The following is a 25,786-nucleotide window of genomic DNA, read 5'->3' on the forward strand; positions in this document are numbered from 1 at the left end:
TTGGAGGGCACACACAAAGTAGTGTATGCATTGGGACCCAGGGAAAGGAGCAGTGACCCCATAGGAGACTGAACCAGACCTACCTGCTAGTGTTGGAGGGTCTTCTGCAGAGGCAGGGGGAAGTTGAGGCTCACCACAGGGACAATGACACTGGCAGCAGAAGTTCGGGGAAGAACTCCTTCACATGAGCTTTCCCAGAGTCTGCCATTAGCCACACCAAAGAGCCAGTAGCCTCCAGTGCTGGGTCACCTCAGTCCAAACAACCAACAAGGGGTGAACTCAGCCTCACCCATCAGCAGACAAGCAGATTAAAGTTTTACTGAGCTCTTCCCACCAAAGCAACAACCAGTTCTACCCACCACCAGTCCCTCCCATCAGGAAGCTTGCACAAGTCTCTTAGATAGCCTCATCCACCACAGGGCAGACAGCAGAATCAAGAAAAAATACAACCCTGAGGCTTGTGGAATGAAAATCACATTCACAGAAAGATAGGCAAAAATGAAAAGGCAGAGGACTATGCACCAGATGAAGAAACAAGATAAAACCCAAGAAAAACAACTAAATTAGGTAGAGATAGGCAACCTTCCAGAAAAAGAACTCAGAATAATGATAGCGAAGTTGATCCAGGACCCCAGAAAAAGAATGTAGGCAAAGATCGAGAAGATGCAAGAAATTTTTAACAAAGACCTAGAAGAGTTAAAGGACAAACACCTAGAAGAATTGAAGAACAAACAAACAGAGATGAACAATACAATAACTGAAATGAAAAATGCACTAGGAGGAAACAAAAGCAGAATAATTAAGGCAGAAGAAAGGATAAGTAACCTGGAAGACAGAAGGGTGGAATTCACTGCTGTAGAACATAATAAAGAAAAAAGAATGAAAAGAAATGAAGACATCCTAAGAGACCTCTGGGACAACATTAAATGCACCAAAGTTCACATTATAGGGGTCCCAGAAGGAGAAGAGAGAGAGAAAGGATCTGAGAAAATATTTGAAGAGATTATAGTCAAAAATTTCCCAAACATGGGAAAGGAAATAGCCACCCAAGTCCAGGAAGTGCAGAGAGTCCCAGGAAGGATAAACCCAAGGAGAAACACGCCAAGACAGTAATCAAATTGACAAAAATTAAAGACAAAGAAAAATTTTTAAAAGCAACAAGTGAAAATGACAAATAACATACAGGGGAACTCCCATAGTTAACAGCTGATTTCTCTGCAGAAACTTTACAAGCCACAAGGGAGTGGCATGATATATTTAAAGTGATCAAAGGGAGGAAGCTACAACCAAGATTACTCTACCCAGCAAGGACCTCATTCAAATTCGACAGAGAAATCAAAAGCTTTACAGACAAGCAAAAGTGAAGAGAATTCAGCACCACAAACCAGCTGTACAACAAATGCTAAAGGAATTTCTCTAAGTGGGAAACACAAGAGAAGAAAAGGACCTACAAAAACAAACCCAAAACAATTAAGAAAATGGTCATAGGAACATACATATTGATAATTACCTTAAATGTAGATGGATTAAATGCTCCAACCAAAAGACAGACGGGCTGAATGGATACAGAAACAACACCTGTATATATGCTGTCTACAAGAGACCCAATTCAGACCTAAGGACACATACAGACTGAAAGTGAGGGGATGGAAAAAGATATTCCATGCAAATGGAAATCAAAAGAAAGCTGGAGTAGCAAACTCATATCAGACAAAATAGACTTTGAAGTAAAGACTATTACAAGAGACAAAAAAGGACACTGCACAGTGATCAAGGGATCAATCCAAGAAGAAGATATAACAATTATAAATATATATGCACCCAACATAGAAGCACCTCAATACATAAGGCAAATGCTAACAGCTATAAAAGAGGAAAACGACAGTAACACAATAATAGTGGGGGACTTTAACACTTCACTTACAACAATGGACAGATCATCCAAAATTAAAATAAATAAGGAAACACAAGCTTTAATTGACACAATAGACCAGATAGATTTAATTGATTTTTATAGGACATTCCATCTGAAAACAGCAGATTACACTTTCTTCTCAAGCACACATAGAACATTCTCCAGGAAAGAACAGATCTTGTGTCACAAACCAAGCCTCGGTAAATTTAAGAAAATTGAAATCATATCAAGCATCTTTTCTGAACACAACACTATGAGATTAGAAATAACTTACAGGGAAAAAATGTAAAATACACAAACACATGGAGGCTAAACAGTACATTACTAAATAACCAAGAGATCACTGAAGAAATCAAAGAGGAAAGCAAAAAATACCTAGAGAAAAATGAAAATGAAAGTACGATGATTCAAAACTTATGGGATACAACAAAAGCAGTTCTAAGAGAGAAGTTTATAGCAATACAATCTTACCTCAAGAAACAAGAAAAATCTCAAATAAACAATCTAACCTTACACCTAAAGGAACTAGAGAAAAATGAACAAACAAAACCCAAAGTTAGTAGAGGGAAAGAAATCATAAAGATCAGAGCAGAAATAAATGAAATAGAAACAAAGAAAACAATAACAAAGATCAATAAAACTAAAAGCTGGTTCTTTGAGATGATAAACAAAATTGTTAAACGTTTAGCCAGACTCATCAAGAAAAAGAGGGAGAGGACTCAAATCAATAAAATTAGAAATGAAAAAGAAGTTACATCTGACACCACAGAAATACAAAGGATCATAAGAGACTATTACAAGCAAATATATGCCAATTAAATAGACAACCTGGAAGAAATGGACAAATTCTTAGAAAGGTATAACCTTCCAAGACTGAACCATGAAGAAATAGAAAATATGAACAGACCAATCACAAGTAATGAAATTGAAACTCTGATTAAATGTCTTCTAACAAACAAACGTCCAGGACCAGGTGGCTTCACAGGTGACTTCTATAAAACATTTGGAGAAGAGCTAACACCTGTTCTTCTCAAACTCTTCCAAAAAATTGCAGAGGAAGGAACACTCCCAAACTCATTCTACGAGGCCACCATCACCCTGATTCCAAAACCAGACAAAGACACTACAAATAAAGAAAATTACAGACCAATATCACTAATGAATACAGATGCAAAAGTCTTCAACAAAATAATAGAAAACAGAATCCAACAGCACATTAAATCATACACCATGATCAAGTGGGATTTGTCCCAGGGATGCAAGGATTCTTCAATATTCACAAAACAATCAATGTAATACACCATATTAACAAAGAGAATAATAAAAACCATATGATCATCTCAATAGATGCAGAAAAAGCTTTTGACAAAATTCAACACCCATTTATGATAAAAACATTCCTGAAAGTGGTCATAGAGGGAACCTACCTCAGCATAATGAAGGCCATATATGACAAACCCACAGCAAACATCATTCTCAATGGTGAAAAACTGAAAGCATTTCCTCTAAGATCAGGAACAAGACAAGGATGTCCACTCTCACCACTATTATTCAACATAATTTTGGAAGTCCTAGCCACGGCAATCAGAGAAGAAAAAGAAATAAAAGGAATACCAATTGGAAAAGAAGAAGTAGAACTGTCACTCTTTGCAGATGACATGATACCATACATAGATAATCCTAAAGATGCCACTAGAAAACTGCTAGAGCTAATCAATGAATTTGGTAAAGTTGCAAGATACAAAATTAATGCACAGAAATCTCTTGCATTCCTATACACTAACAACGAACGATCAGAAAGAGAAATTAAGGAAACAATCCCATTTACCATCCCAACAAAAAGAATAAAATACCTAGGAATAAACCTTCCTAAGAAGGTAAAACACCTGTACTCAGAAAACTATAAGACACTGATGAAAGAAATGAAAGATGACACAAATAGATGGAGAGATATCCCATGTTCCTGGATTGGAAGAATCAATATTGTGAAAATGACTAGACAACCCAAAGAAATCTACTGATTCAATGCAATCCCTTTCAATTACCAATAGTATTTTTTACAGAACTAGAACGAAAAATCTTAAAATTTGTATGGAGACACAAAAGACCCTGAATAGCCAAAGCAATCTTGTCGGTAAAAAATGGAACTGCAGGAATCAGACTCCCTGACTTCAGAGTATACTACAAAGCTACAGTAATCAAGACAATATGGTGCTGGCACAAAAACAGAAATATAGATCAATGGAACAGGATATAAACCCAGAGATAAACCCACAGACCTATGGTCGACTAATCTATGACAAAGGAGGTGCATATATACAATGGATAAAAGACAGTCTCTTCAATAAGAGGTGCTGGGAAAACTGGACAGCTATATGTAAAAGAATGAAATTAGAACACTCCTTAACACCATACACAAAGATAAAGTCAAAATGGATTAAAGACCTAAATGAAAGAGTGGACACTCTAAAACTCTTAGAGGAAAACATAGGAAGAACACTCTTTGCCATAAATCACAGCAAGATCTTTTTTGATCCACCTCCTAGAGTAATGAAAATAAAAACGAAAATAAACAAATGGGACCTAATGAAACTTAAAAGCTTTTTCACAGCAAAGGAAAATATAAACAAGATGAAAAGCAACTCTCAGAATGGGAGAAAATATTTAGAAATGAGTCAACAGACAAAGGATTAATCTCCAAAATATATAAACAGCTCATGCAGCTCAATATGATAAAAAAAAAACCCAATTAAAAAATGGGTAAAAGACCTAAATAGACATCTCTCCAAAGAAGACATACAGGTGGCCAAGAGGCACCTAGAAAGCTGCTCAACCTCACTAATTATTAGGGAAAGGCAAATCAAAATTACAATGAAGTATCACCTCACACTGGTTAGAATGTGATTATTTTGGGCATAATCAGAAAATCTACAAAACAACAAATGCTGGAGAGGTTGTGGAGAAAAGGGAACCCTCTTGCACTATTGGTGGGAATGTAAACTGGTACAGCTACTATGCAGAACAGTATGGAGGTTCCTTAAAAATCTTAAAATAGAACTACCATATGACCCAGCAATCCCACTATTGGTCATATACCCTGAGAAAACCATAATTCAAAAAGAAACATGTACTCCAATGTTCATTGCAGCTCTGTTTACGATAGCCAAGTCATGGAAACAACCTAAATGCCCATTGCCAGATGAATGGATAATGAAGATGTGGTACATATATATATAATGGAATATTACTCAGCCATAAAATGTAGCGAAATTGGATCATTTGTAGAGACGTGGATGGATCTAGATACTGTCGTACAGAATGAAGTAAGTCAGAAAGAAGAACAAATATCGTATATTAAAGCATATATATGGAATCTAGAAAAATGTTACAGATGAACCGTTTTACAAGGCAGAAATAGAGACACAGATGTAGAGAACAAACCTATGGACCCCAAGTGGGGAAGTTGGGGGGGGTGGTGTTGTTGGTGGTGGGATGAATTGGGAGATTGGGATTGACATATATACACTAATTTGTATAAAATAGTAAATAATAATAACCTGCCATATAAAAATATATAAAATAAAATTAAGAAAAACAACTAGAAAGTTTTCTATAGTTACAGCATTTTTATTGTATTTCAAATAAGGTATATTTTCATTATTTTAAACCCATGGCTTTTTCTAAAAATTAAACGAGTGTTAACAATCATATTGGATGCAGTAATGCTGCCTTTTCCACTTCAGTTATTCTTTTTAGTTGTGACACTAAGCCTTATATGTTCTATCCTCTTTTCAGGGATTGTCTTCAAAGAAATGCCATTATTTTTCCACTCTTCTTTTCTCTTCATGCATCCAGCTGGCCTTTTTCCTCTTGATGCTTTGCAGCCTCACCCACATTTTCAAAAGACAGAGAAAACACTACCCAGAGTTAGACCATATGATTTATGATTTTCAAGACTTGTTTTTAAAAGAGGGACCTGAATACAAAAGCTTTCCTGCCTGCTTGTGATTGAGAGGTTTTCTTTTTTTTAAAATAAATTTATAAATTTATTTATTTATGGCTGCATTGGGTCTTCATTGCTGCATGTGGGCTTTCTCTAGTTGTGGCGAGTGGGGGCTCCTCTTCTTTGTGGTGCACGGGCTTCTCATTGTGGTGTCTTCTCTTGTTGTGGAGCATGGGCTCTAGGCATGCAGGCTTCTGTAGTTATGGCACGTGGGCTCAGTAGTTGTGGCTCACAGGCTCTAGGGCACAGGCTCAGTAGTTGTGGCACATGGGCTTTGTTGCTCCACGACATGTGGGATCTTCCCGGACTGGGGATCAAACCTCTGTCCCCTGCATTGGCAGGTGGATTCTTAACCACTGTGCCACCAGGGAAGTCCCAAGAAGTTTTCTTTAAAGGCCTTCCCACTTCACCACTCATGGGTCTGCTCACTACAGATCTTGGCCTAGTCTAGTAAGCCTTTTTATTTTTTAAAAATTTTATTGGAGTACAGTTGATTTACATTTTTGTGTTAGTTTCAGGTGTACAGCGTAGTGATTCAGTTATACATATACATATATTCATTCTTTTTCAGATTATTTTCCCATATAGGTTATTACAGAATACTGAGTAGAGTTCCCAGTGCAATATCATAGGTCGTTGTTGGTTATCGGTTTTATACATAGTAGTGTGTATATGTTAATCCCAAGCTCCCAATTTATTCCTCCCCCTCCCAAGTTTCAGGAGGTGCATATGAAACAGGGTGCATATGCACAAACAATACTTCAATTAAAAGTATTTATAGGGCTTCCCTGGTGGCACAGTGGTTGAGAGTCCACCTGCCGATGCAGGGGACACGGGTTCGTGTCCCGGTCCGGGAAGATCCCACATGTCGCGGAGCGGCTGTGCCCGTGAGCCATGTCTGCTGAGCCTGTGTGTCCGGAGTCTGTGCTCCACAACGGGAGAGGCCACAACAGTGAGAGACCCGCGCACCGCAAAAAAAAAAAAAAAAAAAAAAAAAGTATTTATATCAATATGACTTGTATAAACAATGGTTGATGATAGTAGTTTAGTGTGTGCATTCTGGAGCCCGTTTTGGTTCAATTCCTTACTGACTATGTAAGCTTGGGAAAATACTAAATCTTTTTGAGCCCAATTTTTCTCTATAAAATATGACTGATTATAGTACTACTCTATAGGGTTGTTCTGAGGACTAGATGAATATCTTCTGGCACACAGTAAGTGTTCAATAAATGTGATTCCCACAGATATGAGATATGTATTGCTATGTTTTTCTAAGTAGTGCCTCATAACTATTAATTGTAGTTTTAATTTCTCACATAGTTATAAAGTTCGTTTATGAACTTTTTTTGATACCATCAGCAGTAATTCACAAGTCCCCTCATAATAAGTGTGAAAGATTCATTACATATATCCATAGGCATTAAAAACCTAGACCTAATAAACATTTCTTATAAAACCCATAATTGTTATGTATTGTTATGGTTACTTTGATTCTGTAATTATTCATTTCCTTTCTCCTACTCCATTTTCTTCTCCTTTCTTTTCCTTTTCCCTTTTAAAAAGCCATGTTCTTCTATCATCTCTTTTTTTCCATCTAAAATAGATTTTTTAATATTCACTCTAATGTCTCTACTTAACAAAATATATGTTTTTCCCTTTGTATTGTTATCCTAGGCTCTGCCTTGTATTTCAATTTATTCCATTTTGCCAAGTTTTATAGCTTTCCGTGAATTTTGTTTTTTAGCTAAAAGCCCTATATCTGTTATCTTGTTTCTCTAGTGTAGATTTTGTCTTTAAGTAAAATGATTTTTTTTTTCCTGGTGAAATTCTCCTTTCCCCTGGATCTTGTACTTTTACATTGTTTGCCTGCTTACTTTCTCTGTTATCTTTTATTATATTTTGCATTCATTTTAGAGTGACAATAAAACAATTTTAAAAGGTTATAATCTATTTTTTTTTCTACCAACAGTCTCATTTTAGTGCTTATTTCCTCTTTTTAAATATGTTGCTCTTTCTTATGGTTCTTCTTTCAGGAAATCCTAGTATTAATACCCACTGTCTGCCATCCAAACTCAGTCTCCCCTGTACAGAAAGAAAAAACAATCTCCTTCTGCTTTCCCAAGACCAGAATATATGTACTTGTTTAGATCTCACTCAACCTCAACACGCTAAGCTGTTTTGTGAATAACTTTCTGAAATGCCCACTATTTTCAGTATCTCTTTTTGAATCTGCTTCTGAGAAAAAGTCTGATTTTGCTAATAGGACGTTTTTTAAGAAAAAGTTTGGAGTATACATTTAAATATTCAAAGGTATTTTACTGTATAATTATCAATAGATTCCTTTACCTACCTTGTGAAAGGCATATATTTTAAGTATGACTGACTGATGGACAGATTGGGAATTGCTGAATTAATGGGCACATTTCAAATCCTTGGCAAGGCTTGGTGGTAATTACATCTGCTGAACCACTTGATATGTTGTTGGAAGTAGCTAAGTAAGTCATATCTGGAGTTTTTGATTTTCAGTGCTATAACATACCTGATTTTACAGATCATTTTAAGGACAATATGTTAAAATGCATATGGCCATGCATATAAATGCACTACCCACAAAAATAATGAAATTTTACCTTTGTGGATTATTCTCTTAATCTTTGGGGTCCCTGGTGCTCTTCCTCATATTGGTAGTATTGTTAAAAAGATATTTAGGAGACTTCCGGGAAGATGGCGGAAGAGTAAGACGCGGAGATCACCTTCCTCCCCACAGATACACCAGAAATACATCTACGCGTGGAACAACTCCTACGGAGCACCTACTGAATGCTGGCAGAAGACCTCAGACCTCCCAAAAGGCAAGGAACCCCCCACGTACCTGGTTAGGGCAAAAGAAAAAACTAAACAGAGACAAAAGGATAGGGACGGGTCCTGCACCAGCGGGAGAGAGCTGTGAAGGAGGAAAACTGTCCACACACTAGGAAGCCCCTTCGCGGGTGGAGACTTTGGGAGGCGGAGTGGGGGAGCTTGGGATCCACGGAAGAGAGCACAGCAACAGGGGTGCGGAGGGCAAAGCGGAGAGATTCCAGCGCAGAGGATCGGGCCGACCGGCACTCACCAGCCGAGAGGCTTGTCTGCTCGCCCGCCGGGGCGGGCGGGACTGGGAGCTGAGGCTCCGGCTTTTGTCGGAGCGCCGGGAGAGGACTGAGGTTGGCGGCGTGAACACAGCCTGCAGGGCGTTAGTGCACCGCGGCTAGCCGGGAGAGAGTCCGGGAAAAGTCTGGACCTGCCGAAGAGGCAAGAGACTTTTGCGTCCCTCTTTGTTTCCTGGTGCACGAGGAGAGGGGATTAAGAACGCTGCTTGAGAGAGCTCCAGGGACGGGCGCGAGCCGTGGCTAAAAGTGCGGAGCCCAGAGACAGACATGAGACGCTAAGGCCGCTGCTGCCGCCACCAGGAGGCCTGTGTGCGAACACAGGTCACTAGCCACACGCCCTTCCGGGGAGCCTGTGCAGCCCGCCACTGCCAGGGTCCCGGGATCCAGGGACAACTCCCCCGGGAGAACGCATGGCGCGCCTCAGGCTGCAACGTCACGCCGGCCTCTGCCGCTGCAGGCCCGCCCCACACTCCGTGACCCTCCCTACCCCGCGGCCTGAGTGAGCCAGAGCCTCCGAATCAGCGGCTCCTTTAACCCCGTCCTGTCTGAGCAAAGAACAGACGCCCTCCGGCGACCTACATGCACAGGCGGGGCCAAATCCAAAGCTGAGCCCCTGGGAACTGTGAGAACAAAGAAGAGAAAGGGAAATCTCTCCCAGCAGCCTCAGAAGCAGCGGATTAAAGCTCCACAATCAATTTGATATACCCTGCATCTGTGGAATACCTGAATAGACAACGAATCATCCCAAATTAAGGAGCCCTGTGGATGAAAGGCTCTTGGTGCTGCAGCCAGGAGTCAGTGCTGTGCCTCTGAGGTGGGAGAGCCAACTTCAGGACACTGGTCCACAAGAGGCCTCCCAGCTGCACATAATATCAAACAGCAAAAATCTCCGAGAGATCTCCATCTCAACGCCAGCACCCAGCTTCACTCAACGACCAGCAAGCTACAGTGCTGGACATCCTATGCCAAACAACTAGCAAGACAGGAACAAACCCCACCCATTAGCAGAGAGGCTGCCTCAAATCATAATAAGTCTACAGACACCCCAAAACACACAACCAGACGTGGACCTGCCCACCAGAAAGACAAGATCCAGCCTCATCCACCAGAACACAGGCACTAGTACCCTCCACCAGGAAGCCTACACAACCCACTGAACCAACCTTAGCCACTGGGGACAGACACAAAAAACAACAGGAACTACGAACCTTCAGCCTGCAAAAAAGGAGACCCCAAACACAGTAAGATAAGCAAAATGAAAAGACAGAAAAACACACAGCAGATGAAGGAGCAAGATAAAAACCCACCAGACCTAACAAATGAAGAGGAAATAGGCAGTCTACCTGAGAAAGAATTCAGAATAATGATAGTAAGGTTGATCCAAAATCTTGGAGATAGAATGGACAATAGAATGGACAAAATGCAAGAATCAGTTAACAAGGACCTAGAAGAACTAAAGATGAAACAAGCAATGATGAACAACACAATAAATGAAATTAAAAGTACTCTAGATGGGATCAATAGCAGAATAACTGAGGCAGAAGAACGGATAAGTGACCTGGAAGATAAAATAGTGGAAATAACTACTGCAGAGCAAAATAAAGAAAAAAGAATGAAAAGAATTGAGGACAGTCTCAGAGACCTCTGGGACAACATTAAACGCACCAACATTCGAATTATAGGGGTTCCAGAAGAAGAAGAGAAAAAGAAAGGGACTGAGAAAATATTTGAAGAGATTATAGTTGAAAACTTCCCTAATATGGGAAAGGAAATAGTTAATCAAGTCCAGGAAGCACAGAGAGTCCCATACAGGATAAATCCAAGGAGAAATACGCCAAGACACATATTAATCAAACTGTCAAAAATTAAATACAAAGAAAACATATTAAAAGCAGCAAGGGAAAAACAACAAATAACACACAAGGGAATCCCCATAAGGTTAACAGCTGATCTTTCAGCAGAAACTCTGCAAGCCAGAAGGGAGTGGCAGGACATATTGAAAGTGTTGAAGGAGAAAAACCTGCAACCAAGATTACCCAGCAAGGATCTCATTCAGATTTGATGGAGAAATTAAAACCTTTACAGACAAGCAAAAGCTGAGAGAGTTCAGCACCACCAAACCAGCTCTACAACAACTGCTAAAGGAACTTCTCTAGGCAAGAAACACAAAAGAAGGAAAAGACCTACAATAACGAACCCAAAACAATTAAGAAAATGGGAATAGGAACACACATATCGATAATTACCTTAAATGTAAATGGACTAAATGCTCCCACCAAAAGACACAGATTGGCTGAATGGATACAAAAACAAGACCCATATATTTGCTGTCTACAAGAGACCCATTTCAGACCTAGAGACACATACAGACTGAAAGTAAGGGGATGGAAAAAGGTATTTCATGCAAATGGAAACCAAAAGAAAGCTGGAGTAGCAATTCTCATATCAGACAAAATAGACTTTAAAATAAAGACTATTAGAAGAGACAAAGAAGGACACTACATAATGATCAAGGGATCGATCCAAGAGGAAGATATAACAATTGTAAATATTTATGCACCCAACATAGGTGCACCTCAATACATAAGGCAAATACTGACAACCATAAAAGGGGAAATCGACAGTAACACATTCATAGTAGGGGACTTTAACACCCCACTTTCACCAATGGACAGATCATCCAAAATGAAAATAAATAAGGAAACACAAGCTTTAAATGATACATTAAACGAGATGGAGTTAATTGATATTTATAGGACATTCCATCCAAAAACAACAGAATACACATTTTTCTCAAGTGCTCATGGAACATTCTCCAGGATAGATCATATCTTGGGTCACAAATCAAGCCTTGGTAAATTTAAGAAAATTGAAATTGTATCAAGTATCTTTTCTGACCACAACGCTATGAGACTTGATATCAATTACAGGAGAAGATCTGTAAAAAATACAAACACATGGAGGCTAAACAATACACTACTTAATAACGAAGTGATCACTGAAGAAATCAAAGAGGAAATCAAAAAATACCTAGAAACAAATGACAATGGAGACACGACGACTCAAAATCTATGGGATGCAGCAAAAGCAGTTCTAAGAGGGAAGTTTATAGCAATACAATCTTACCTTAAGAAACAGGAAACATCTCGAATAAACAACCTAACCTTGCACCTAAAGCAATTAGAGAAAGAAGAACAAAAAAACCCCAAAGTTAGCAGGAAGAAAGAAATCATAAAAATCAGATCAGAAATAAATGAAAAAGAAATGAAGGAAACGATAGCAAAGATCAATAAAACTAAAAGCTGGTTCTTTGAAAGGATAAACAAAATTGATAAACCATTAGCCAGACTCATCAAGAAAAAAAGGGAGAAGACTCAAATCAATAGAATTAGAAATGAAAAAGGAGAAGTAACAACTGACACTGCAGAAATACAAAAGATCATGAGAGATTACTACAAGCAACTCTATGCCAATAAAATGGACAACCTGGAAGAAATGGACAAATTCTTAGAAAGGCACAACCTGCCAAGACTGAATCAGGAAGAAATAGAAAATATGAACAGACCAATTACAAGCTATAACAACCCTCAAGGAAGACTCCACATCCTGGCTCTGAATTAACAGTTACTCTGGGGGAGGGAGACGCAAGAGGGAGAGGATATATGGGGATGTATGTATACATATAGCTGATTCACTTTGTTATACAGCAGAAACTAACACACCATTGTAAAGCAGTTATACTCCAATAAAGATGTTTAAAAAAAAATAAAAAAAAAATAAAAGGAAATGCTTCAGGTATCTTACTTGGAAAAAAAAAAAAAAGATATTTACCCTATAGACAACTTAATGATATTAATAACTAAAAACATTTTACTTTGTCTTTTATATTCTAAAATAATTTAAATTATAATTGCTCACACTTATTTCATGCTTATTATGTCCAGATAGTGTGCTGTTATACATGTTCTATCTCATTTAATCCTTACAACAACCATAAAGTGGGTAGATAATATTGTCTCTATATTAGATATCAAAAACCATAGCTATTAATTGGAGGAGGCTAGATTCAACCCTTGGTCTGTCTGATGCTCTTTCTACTATGCTATTCTAGTTTGGGGAGGATATAGTCCTTCCTTCTCTTTTTTGCAACTGTTTCTATCTGCCACTATTTTTCTTAGACCTTTACCAGTTGACAACTGCCAGTCAAGTAAGATCATTGTAACCTCACCACTCCAAGGCATAAAAATCCCCACAAGCAAAATTACTGTATGAGTAATAATTAACTCTCCTCATCTGCTCCAAAAGATCATAACAACTTCACTTCAGTTTCCTGGGCAAAATTAATTCTATTATGTAGAGACTACTTTATGGTTCCCCCAAATAATTTTTGTTACTGGTAAGGATTACTCTGCAGGAAAGTAGAATTACTTGTAGGGATAATATTAATATACATGTATTATACATGCTACTCATATGTATACATATGATAATTATGTATATCATATTTGATGGGGGGTTAAAAACTAGAAAAGGTGAATTCATCTGCCTCATTCCATGTAGCCAGTCTTGTCTTTTGCTTTTTTAGGTCTAACTCATTAGCTTTAAAAGTATGGTTTATTTGGTTAAGTTAACAGTGTAATAGAAGCAGTAAATGGCAGTGTAAATGGCAGGTTTGTAGGTCATAGCTCTAGTGTGTAATAAAATGAAAAATGAGGGTTGTAAAAATTGAACATTGTGAATACATATTTTGAGAGGATTTCTGATAGATTTTGAAAAGAAATTTAAGTTTGTGCTCCCTTTTTTAAGTTTTTTCAAATTAAGACAGCTTTCTGAAAACTTTTGTTCATGTACCCCGTCAGATAAATAATGAGCATGTTCTTTTAGTATGCATAAGTTGTATTATAAGCTTTATACATGTACTAACATATGTACACAAGGTAGAAATTAAATGTTTAGACTAAGATTAAGAAACAAGATTTCAACTAAAGCATTTTATTTTTCAGTGATATAAAAACTTTAAAATATATTATTAATAGCAATAAGAACAATACAACTAATATGTCCTATCTGATGACCCTGACAATATTTTACCTCATAATGAAGGTGACAAAAATTTCCTACCAAAAGGAAATTTATCAGCTCTGCTATTCTATTGTTCTTCTCCTGTGCTTCCATTATCTTCAATCTGTGCTTGTGTTGTCCATTAAGTAAGACATAGTTTAGTTAAAAATAACTAAGGTAGCCCATTAATTCACTCAATTGGGCATACGTAGATCACATCACAATGAGGTAAGAGTAAGTGTAACACCGGAGATGCCAATCGTCAACCACTTACTCTGCTTCAAACTCCCACTTTTCCTTTGAGATACCTCTAGCACTTGACTGGTGAGGGCATCAGTGATGATCCATATCTTAAATATTAGCAAAACATAATGTTGTACTTCCTTTTCAGTTAAAGTAGAAGAAAAAAATTGAACATCTTGCTTTATCTTCATCTTTTGTATTCCCTAGGGTATGCATACCTCACTTTAGGGACCTCCAGTTTAAAATATATTTCACAAAAGAATATGTCACAATTTATGAATTCCAGGACTTATATCTTTATAATAAATTCTTAGCATTTTTCTCAGCAGTAGATATTCAGTATTTCAGAAATATGACAGAAAAAGGGAAAAGATAGATACTGGTATTATATGATTATTTATTGCAAAGTGATGATAATATGGCTGTCATTTAGACAGACCTCATGCTGTTAAGGGTGACAGAGAAAACTCAAATTCAGATAAGAATGTACTGTCAATGGTTTGAAATTGTATGTTTTGGAGAATCTTTCAAATTTACTACTTACAGTAGCAAGAAATGAATCCAAATTTCAAAAATATTGTCACGTCACATACAAAAATGTTCTGTACTAGCCACAGCACACAGTTTATATGAAATTGAAGGATTTTTAAATTTGTTCCAAGAAACACAAAGTTATACCAGATAAATACAAGGACAACTTAAAAATCTGTGGGGTTCACAGAAGAGTATCAATAATTAAGATAAGTTTATCATTTAGAATTAAAAAATAATAGCAGACAAAACCCCATTTTCTTCCTGTCTTCAGCAAAATTCCTTTTAACCAGAGTCTTTTTCAAGTTATACAGACTAACAGTTTGCAAGAGTTTCTGCGACCCTGTCATCACACTCAGCGGGTCGTACAGGTGGGCACTGTGACTTCATTACATGTGACTTAATTCCCTATATATCTGAATTAATCTTTGAAACTCAATAATGTGATATTCAGGTTTTAGCTACCGTGCTCTAAAGTGGCACACAGGGAATATATACATCTTGTAGCATTTTAATTTAGAAACAAATGTACTGGGACTTTGCTTGAGTTTTACATTTACTTACTGAAACATGTCAGCCTAATTCTTAGAATGATGTATGAGTCAGGGGCAATTTATTTGGGTAAGCCTGAAATGACTACTTAATTTTTAATTATTAAATATACTTTTAAGCAATAATTTTCCATTAATTCCAGATATAAACTTTTGGGCTTGACTTCATATCCTTTAGGGTGGTGATGATGATAATGATAAAAATGTAAAGTTGTTTTATTTTCCTAATTAGAGTGATGCTGATACATTGATACAACAGCTATAGAGCATGCCTGTCCATACTCACTCTTCTGTACTAGTGTTCATTGTATGTAAACTTGGTGGTCATGGAACCAAGGTATTCCTTTCTTGCTTTCCGGATACTGCTCTGCTGTTTTCCCTCTACTTTTCTAATTATCCTTCCTGAAACTCCACCTTCTTTATTTTGGTTTTTGATAGCTTATTTTGGCAGCAGTGACAAGGGTCACTTGGAGAAGAAGATCCAAAAGGATCTTCAAGTAGGAAAGTCAGTTAAGAGACTCTTGAGATAAGTGATAGAGTAGCGAGGGTCCAAATGAAGGTGGTGGCAGTGGGAATGGAAATGAAACAAATGCAAGGTCAATTCCAGAGACTCAGTCACTTTAGCAGGGATTGAAGCGATAGAGAGATGTCAATGATACTTATTAGATAGAGATCTTTGAGGACAAGGGCTCTGTTATCTCTGTTTTCTCAGTGCCTGCGAATGGCACCTGACACATATTGGGAACTCAAAACGTTCCAGTTAAAACAATTAAATTATGCAACTACCAGATATAGAGAGTAAAGAGACTAGATTTTTTTCATTGAATAAGGGTCAATTTAGTATTGGATATGAATATTGGATAAATTGGATACTGAAGATGCTGTAGATACCTCTGTGTATTAAGTTGTTTTACACAAACAAACTGCTGACTCCTTATACTCTAGAACAGCACTATCTAATATAACTTTCTACAGTGAAGGAAATGATCAATATCTGTACCTCCCAATATGGTAGTCTCTAGCCATATGTAGCTTTTGAACACTTGAAACGTGTTTAGTGCAACTGAGGAGCTGAATTTTTAATCTTATTCCATTTTACCATATTAAAATTAAAATTTAAACAACCACATGTGAAGACTGGCTACTATATTGGAGAGTGTAGCCCTAGAGATCCATCAACAAACTGCCATTTTTACCTCTGAGGAAACTTGAAACTCCTAGCCTATAGCCTTAGGATGTGGTTGTTCCTATAGGCAACATTTCAAATCAAATAGAAGACAAGCTTGTTTAGAGACCTCTTCAACATTTTTGAATGGATACTTGTTATCTATTTTCTATAAATATCAGTTGAAACTCCAGAGACAGTGCATATTTTACATTACCTATCTGGACCAATCTAGAAAGTTGCAAAATGTTCACTTTTGTGAATGCATATAAGAAAACCAAATAAAAGCATAATAACAAAGTATGTAGATTGTAGCAGATCTGCACACATACTCCTAGCTTTCCATTCATATATTGCCACTTTTTTAAAATTGAGGAATAATTGACGTGTAACATTATATTAGTTTCAGGTGTACAGCATAATGATTTGTATACACTGCTAAATGATCACCACAATAAGTCTAGTTACCATCCATCACTATTCAAAGTTAAAAAATTTATTTCTTTGTGATGAGAACTTTTACTCTCTTAACAACTTTCAAATATGCCATAAAATATTATTAACTGTAGTCACCATGCTGTACATCACATCCTCATGACTAACTTATTTTATAACTGGAAATTTGTACATCTTGAACCCCTTTGTCCATTTTGCCTGCCCCGCCCACCCCCCATCCTGTCTGGCAACCACCAATATGTTCTCTGTATATATGACTTTTGCTTTGTTTTATTTTGTTGTTCGTTTTTTTTTTTGCTGTTGTTGTTGCCTTTTAGATTCCATATATAAGTGAAATTATATGGTATTTATCTCCTTCTGCATGACATATTACCATCTAGATCCATCCATGTTGTCACAGATGGCAAGACTTCATTCTTTTTTCTGTCTAATCTTCCATTGTATTTGTATACCAATCTTCTTTGTCCATTAATCTATCAATGGACACTAAGATTGTTTCCATATCTTGGCTATTGTAAATAACGCTGCAATGAACAAAGAGGCACATATATCTTTTCAAATTATCTTTTCAAATTATCTTTTCAAAATTTCAAAAGAAATTTTGTTCTCTTCAGATAAATACCCAGAAGAGGAATTGCTGAATCATATGGTAGTTCTATTTTTAATTTTTTGAGGAACATCCATACTGTTATCCATACTGGCTGGACCAATTTACATTCCTACCAACAGGACATGACAGTTGCCTTTTCTCTACATCCTTGCCAACATTTGTTATTTGATGTCTTTTTAAGAACAGCTTTTCTGACAGGTTTGAGGTGATATCTCATTGTGGTTGTGATTTGCATTTCCCTGATAAACAGTGAAGTTGAGCATCTTTTAATGTGCCTATTGGTCATCTGTATATCTTCTTTGGAAAAATGTCTATTCATGTCCTCTGGCCATTTCTTAATCCAGTTTTTTGTTTCTTTGAGGTTGAGTTTTATGAGTTCTTTGTATTTTTGGATATTAAATACTTATATATGATTTGCAATTTTTTTCCATTCAGTAGGTTGCTTTTTCATTTTTTGATGTTTTGTTTGCTGTGCAGAAGCTTTTTAGTTTGATAAAGTTCCACTTGTTTATTTTTGCTTTTGTTGCCTTTGCTTTTGGGGTCAGATCCAAATAATCATTTCCAAGACAAATGTCAAAGTGTTACTGCCTATGTTTCCTCCTAGAAGTTTTATGGTTTCAGGTCTCATATTCATGTCTTTAATCCATCTTGAGTTAATTTGTGTGTAAACTGTAAGATGGTAGTCTAGTTTTATTCTTTTGAATATGGCTGTCCAGTTTTCTCAGCGCTATTTATTGAAGAGACTGTCCTTTCCCCATTGTGTATTCACACCTCTTTTGTCATACATTAATTGACCATGTGCATGGGATTATTTCTACACTCTTGATTCTGTTCCATTCATCTATGTGTCTGCTTTTATGCCAATACCATATTTTTTGATTATTGTAGCTTTGTAATATAGTTTGAAATCAGGGAGCATGATGCCCCCAACTTTGTTCTTCTTTCTCAAGATTGCTTCAGCTATTCAGGGTTTTTTTTGTATCCATAGAAATTTTAGGATCTTTTTGTTCTATTTCTGTGAAAAAAGTCATTGATTTTGAGAGGGAATGCATTGCATCTGTAAATTGCTTTGAGTAATATTGATATTTTAACAGTATGAATTCTTCCAATCCATAAGCACAGAATACCTTTCCATTTATTTGTGTCTTCTTCAATTCCTTTCATCAGTGTATTATAGTTTTCAGTGTATAGGTCTTCCATTTCCTTGGTCAAATTTACTTCTAGCCATATTATTCTTTTTCATGCACTAGTAAATAGAATTGTTTTCTCTGCAACCCAAGAAGAGAGGCCTTGGAAGAAACCAAATCTGTTGACACCTTGATCTTGGACTTCTAGCCTCCAGAACTGTGAGAAAATTAATTTTTGTTGTTTAATCTACACACTCCATGGTGTCTTAGTCCATTTGGTCTGCTATAACAGAAATTCCATAGATGGGTGGCTTATAAACAACAGGGAATTTATTTCTCACAGTTCTGGAAGCTGGAAGACCAAGATCAAGATGATGGTTGATTTAGTATCTGGTGAGGACCCACTTCTTGGTTCACAGACAACCATATTTTTGCTGTGTCCTCACATGGTATAAGGGAGCTCAGGATGTGCCCTTCACATAGTGGTAGAAAAAGGTTGACTCTAGATTACATTGGTAAAAACAATTTTTTAGCTTTAAGTGCAGCTTTAAGTGCAGTAGATGTTATTACAGATTGGCACAAGGGCATAGGGAAATGTAAAGTTTGGGTCTTCCAAAGCCTCCAGAATGAGTCATAAGTCAATTTGTATAGACTTTAAAATGGTAAGTAGTTTAGGTCAAAAGACAAAAATGTGTCCAGAGCTTCCTATGCAAATATCAAGGATGTCCCATACTCCTTTGTCACTCACTTCATATATAGTTGCCTTAAGAATGCAGGATAATTTCATGTATTTATACTTAGTGAAGATGGGCACAGCTGGTAACCAGCTTCCTTGTATCATTTTTAACCCAGTAGTTAAAAAGATGAGAATTGTTGGAAAAAGTTCGTCTAAAGTTCTCATAAAAGCAGACAAAAAAACACCTGGAATCCTTTAATGCAGTTTAAAAATCATTTATATTCAAGTTATTTGGAATATGTAATATATAAAACATTAGACAATATCTAATGTACCATTTGTTATTGAAAATTGACTAAAGGATTTTCAATTTATAAAATAAATATTGACATAATCTCAGCTCTAGTATTGTTTCATGCTGTTGCTGCTGTGATGGTGCAATACCATGTTAATATCAATGGTATAATTTAGTGTCTTCTAAATGTATCTTTATTTGTCAATGTGTTGCTCATCATTTTACAAATTACAGTTCTGTAATGGTGAGATAATTCATATCTTAGACATAGTGCTAAAATGATGAAGTGTTTCTGTTGTTGCTCAGCAATTGATCTTCCAAAATTTTGCATTTTCTGGTATTAATCATGTTTATGGGCCCAATGTTACTATAAAGAATTCTCAGTGTTGCAATGTGGTTACTTTCATCATTTATTAAGATACTCTCCTCATCCCCCTCCGCCATTCTTTTTCATTACAGCATAACAACGTCATATTGATTTTAATTGGAATTTCAAATTTGTGAATGCTAAATTATGTCAATGCACCAACCATAAAATACCTCCCTGCTCTTAGGCAGTGACTAAACAACAGCAAACATCTGGATGAAAAGAGAGAACAACTGGTGTAATCATAAGAGTGTTGCATGATATAGGAGCACCTCAATACATAAGGCAAATACTAACAGCCATAAAAGGGGAAATCGACAGTAACACATTCATAGTAGGGGACTTAAACACACCACTTTCACCCATGGACAGATCATCCAAAATGAAAATAAATAAGGAAACACAAGCTTTTAATAATACATTAAACAAGATGGACTTAATTGATATTTATAGGACACTCCATCCAAAAACAACAGAATACACATTTTTCTCAAGTGCTCATGGAACATTCTCCAGGATAGATCATATCTTGGGTAACAAATCAAGCCTTGGTAAATTTAAGAAAATTGAAATTGTATCAAGTATCTTTTCTGACCACAACGCCATGAGACTAGATATCAATTACAGGAAAAGATCTGTAAAAAATACAAACACATGGAGGTTAAACAATACACTACTTAATAATGAAATGATCACTGAAGAAATCAAAGAGGAAATCAAAAAATACCTAGAAACAAATGACAATGGAGACACAACAACCCAAAACCTATGGGATGCAGCAAAAGCAGTTCTAAGGGGGAAGTTTATAGCAATACAAGCCCACCTTAAGAAGCAGGAAACATCTCGAATAAACAACCTAACTTTGCACCTCAAGCAATCAGAGAAAGAAAAACAAAAAAAACCCAAAGCTAGCAGAAGGAAAGAAATCATAAAAATCAGATCAGAAATAAATGAAAAAGAAATGAAGGAAACAATAGCAAAGATCAATAAAACTAAAAGCTGGTTCTTTGAGAAGATAAACAAAATAGATAAACCACTAGCCAGACTCATCAAGAAAAAAAGGGAGAAGACTCAAATCAATAGAATTAGAAATGAAAAAGGAGAGGTAACAACTGACACTGCAGAAATAAAAAAGATCATGAGAGATTGCTACAAGCAACTCTATGCCAATAAAATGGACAATCTGGAAGAAATGGACAAATTCTTAGAAATGCACAACCTGCCAAGACTGAATCAGGAAGAAATAGAAAATATGAGTAGACAAATCACAAGCAGTGAAATTGAAACTGTGATTAAAAATCTTCCAACAAGCAAAAGCCCAGGACCAGATGGCTTCACAGGCGAATTCTATCAAACATTTAGAGAAGAGCTAACACCTATCCTTCTCAAACTCTTCCAAAATATAGCAGAGGGAGGAACACTCCCAAACTCCTTCTATGAGGTCACCATCACCTTGATACCAAAACCAGACAAGGATGTCACAAAGAAAGAAAACTACAGGCCAATATCACTGATGAACATACATGCAAAAACCCTCAACAAAATACTAGCAAACAGAATCCAACAGCACATTAAAAGGATCATACACCATGATCAAGTGGGGTTTATTCCAGGAATGCAAGGATTCTTCAATATATGCAAATCTATCAATGTGATAAACCATATTAAAAAATTGAAGGAGAAAAACCATATGATCATCTCAATAGATGCAGAGAAAGCTTTTGACAAAATTCAACACCCATTTATGATAAAAACCCTGCAGAAAGTAGGTATAGAGGGAACTTTCCTCAACATAATAAAGGCCATATATGACAAGCCCACAGCAAACATCATCCTCAATGGTGAAAAACTGAAAGCATTTCCACTAAGATCAGGAACAAGACAAGGTTGCCCACTCTCACCACTCTTATTCAACATAGTTTTGGAAGTTTTAGCCACAGCAATCAGAGAAGAAAAGAAAATAAAAGGAATCCAAATCGGAAAAGAAGAAGTAAAGCTGTCACTGTTTGCAGATGACATGATCCTATACATAGAGAATCCTAAAGATGCTACCAGAAAACTAGTAGAGCTAATCAATGAATTTGGTAAAGTGGCAGGATACAAAATTAATGCACAGAAATCTCTGGCATTCCTATATAGTAATGATGAAAAATCTGAAAGTGAAATCAAGAAAACACTCTCATTTAACATTGCAACAAAAAGAATAAATATATAGGAATAAAGCTACCTAAGGAGACAAAAGACCTGTAATCAGAAAATTATAAGACACTGATGAAAGAAATTAAAGATGATACAAATAGATGGAGAGATATACCATGTTCTTGGATTGGAAGAATCAACATTGTGAAAATGACTCTACTACCCAAAGCAATCTATAGATTCAATGCAATCCCTATCAAACTACCACTGGCATTTTTCACAGAACTAGAACAAAAACTTTTGCAAATTGTATAGAAACACAAAAGACCCCGAAGAGCCAAAGCAATCTTGAGAACGCAAAAAGGAACTGGAGGAATCAGGCTCCCTGACTTCAGACTATACTACAAAGCTACAGTTATCAAGACAGTATGGTACTGGCACAAAAACAGAAATATAGATCAATGGAACAGCATAGAAAGCCCAGAGATAAACCCACGCACATATGGACACCTTATCTTTGATAAAGGTGGCAGGAATGTACAGTGGAGAAAGGACAGCCTCTTCAATAAGTGGTGCTGGGAAAACTGGACAGGTACATGTAAAAGTATGAGATTAGATCACTCCCTAACACCATACACAAAAATAAGCTCAAAATGGATTAAACACCTAAATGTAAGGCCAGAAACTATCAAACTCTTAGAGGAAAACATAGGCAGAACACTCCATGACATAAATCACAGCAAGATCCTTTCTGACCCACCTCCTAGAATAATGGAAACAAAAACAAAAATAAACAAATGGGACCTAATGAAACTTCAAAGCTTTTGCACAGCAAAGGAAACCGTAAACAAGACCGAAAGACAACCCTCAGAATGGGAGAAAATATTTGCAAATGAAGCAACTGACAAAGGATTAATCTCCAAAATTTACAAGCAGCTCATGCAGCTCAATAACAAAAAAGCAAACAACCCAATCCAAAAATGGGCAGAAAACCTAAATAGACATTTCTCCAAAGAAGATATACAGACTGCCAACAAACACATGAAAGAATGCTCAACATCATTAATCATTAGAGAAATGCAAATCAAAACTACAATGAGATATCATCTCACACTAGTCAGAATGGCCATCATCAAAAAATCTAGAAACAATAAATGCTGGAGAGGGTGTGGAGAAAAGGGAACACTCTTGCACTGCTGGTGGGAATGTGAATTGGTTCAGCCACTATGGAGAACAGTATGGAGGTTCCTTAAAAAACTACAAATAGAACTACCATATGACCCAGCAATCCCACTACTGGGCATATACCCTAAGAAAACCAAAATTCAAAAAGAGTCATGTACCAAAATGTTCATTGCAGCTCTATTTACAATAGCCCAGAGATGGAAACAACCTAAGTGCCCATCATCGGATGACTGGATAAAGAAGATGTGGCACATATATTCAATGGAATATTACTCAGCCATAAAAAGAAACGAAATTGAGCTATTTGTCATGAGGTGGATAGACCTAGAGTCTGTCATACAGAGTGAAGTAAGTCAGAAAGAGAAAGACAAATACCATATGCTAACACATATATATGGAATTTAAGAAAAAACAATGTCATGAAGAACCTAGGGGTAAGATAGGAATAAAGACACAGACCTACTGGAGAACAGTCTTGAGGTTATGGGGAGGGGGAAGGGTGAGCTGTGACAGGGCGAGAGAGAGTCATAGACATATACACACTAACAAAGGTAGTAAGGTAGATAGCTAGTTGGAAGCAGCCGCATGGCACAGGGATATTGGCTTGGTGCTTTGTGACAGCCTGGAGGGGTGGGATAGGGAGTGTGGGAGGGAGGGAGACACAAGAGGGAAGACATATGGGAACATATGTTTATGTATGACTGATTCACTTTGTTATAAAGCAGAAACTAACACACCATTGTAAGGCAATTATACCCCAATAAAGATGTTAAAAAAAAAAAAGAGTGTTGCATGTTTTCAATAAACACACCAAACCTCAACATGATCAAGGGAATGATTTCTGGTCCATTAAGCCAATCTATCAATTCAACTAATTTGCCTATCTTTGAGCTTCCATGCATGTTAACTGAATGGCTTAAAGCAGAAACTGAACAATTAGCTACTTATTTCTTCCCTGTTTGATTGGAAAAACTTTGTTTTTATAAGTATGACCAAGTACTCCTCGGCCTTTATATATGCTGATGGAGAATCTAGTGTTTCCTTGTCTGAAACTTGTCTAATTGGAAATTGGCCAAGTCTCCCACTTTTGGATTAGAAATTGACTTTGGCCACAAGACGACTTGAAAGTGTCCAGCAGAGGGGATTGATTCCCAGAAGTGGGATAAGAGCAGATGAATGGGTAAAAAGGTTAAAAAACCAAAGCAAACAAACAAATAAAAACCTCCCAGAGATTCTAGCAGTTTGCTTAAATAAATTTTAAATCCTCAGGGAGAACACCACTTTGCCTTGAAAATATTTCCCTAAAAAGTCTACAACTCTAAAAACTGATTTTGCAAATGTGATACTTGAAAGCAATAGTATAAACTAAGTAAATACTCTATTTTATAAATAAAAACATTCAACCTCTTTGACCCAGAAATCACACTCTAGGGAATTGATTGAGTCTAAGGAAATATTCAAATGAATGTTTTTATTACAGTAAATTTATAATAGTGACAAATTTGAAACAAACGTATAATCCAATGTTTAATAAATTATAGTACATTAACTCAGTAGACTGCTATGTAGCCATTACACTTTGTAAATCTGATACCTGAAGCAACATGGCAGAGATGTTTATAATGTATAAATGAGTATCTATATGAACAAAGCCTAGGAGGGAACTCAAAGAAGTGAAAAAATTTACAATGTTGAATGTTAGGAATATGAGCACCTTGATTTCTTTCTACTTTTTTCTTAAGCCAGTAAGTGCACATATTTTACAGAATGCCCAAGATCCCCAGGCCTAAATCTCTCTACAAAACAGGGTCAATGTTTTGGCAATCAGATGGGATAGAGTCAGCCATGTGGAGATGCTAATGTCACAATTCCAGCATGGGAATAAGAACAGAACCACTGATCTCTGAATTAATGAAATACATCAAGTGAATAGATGGGGCTGCCCACACAACCATTTTGTTTTCTAAAGCAAGACTGTGTGCTACTGCAGTGATTGGAATTCAACCCCTACCCCTCTGTTTAAAGTATTCTTCTTAAAAAGATGCCCTGGAAATAATTTTGTGGCTGTTTCCTATATGCTTTTAAGCAATGGTTCTGCCCCACAGTATGCTAAGTGCCAGATGAAATAGCTATGCCACTGTAGATTATTATGATGATATAGTATAGTAGTCTGCATTTATGCATACTTTACTTCACTCTCTAGCATGGATGATCAAAGTAAAGCACAATTTCAAATTAAGAGCTGTGGTTTTATGTTTTATCCCTCTTATTTTGTATAAAAGCCTGCTGTGTATGAAGAGATTAACTTTTTGA

At 36.7% G+C, this 25,786-nt stretch overlaps 1 protein-coding gene across 2 annotated transcripts in view; it reads left to right on the plus strand.

The window, feature by feature from the left end:
* DACH2 (dachshund family transcription factor 2) overlaps positions 1–25,786 on the plus strand; it is a 643,115-nt gene that overhangs the window by 447,785 nt on the left and 169,544 nt on the right. The window lies entirely within an intron of this gene.

This window comes from Orcinus orca, chromosome X (genome assembly GCF_937001465.1).
Source record: "Orcinus orca chromosome X, mOrcOrc1.1, whole genome shotgun sequence".
Taxonomy (NCBI): Eukaryota; Metazoa; Chordata; class Mammalia; order Artiodactyla; family Delphinidae; genus Orcinus; species Orcinus orca.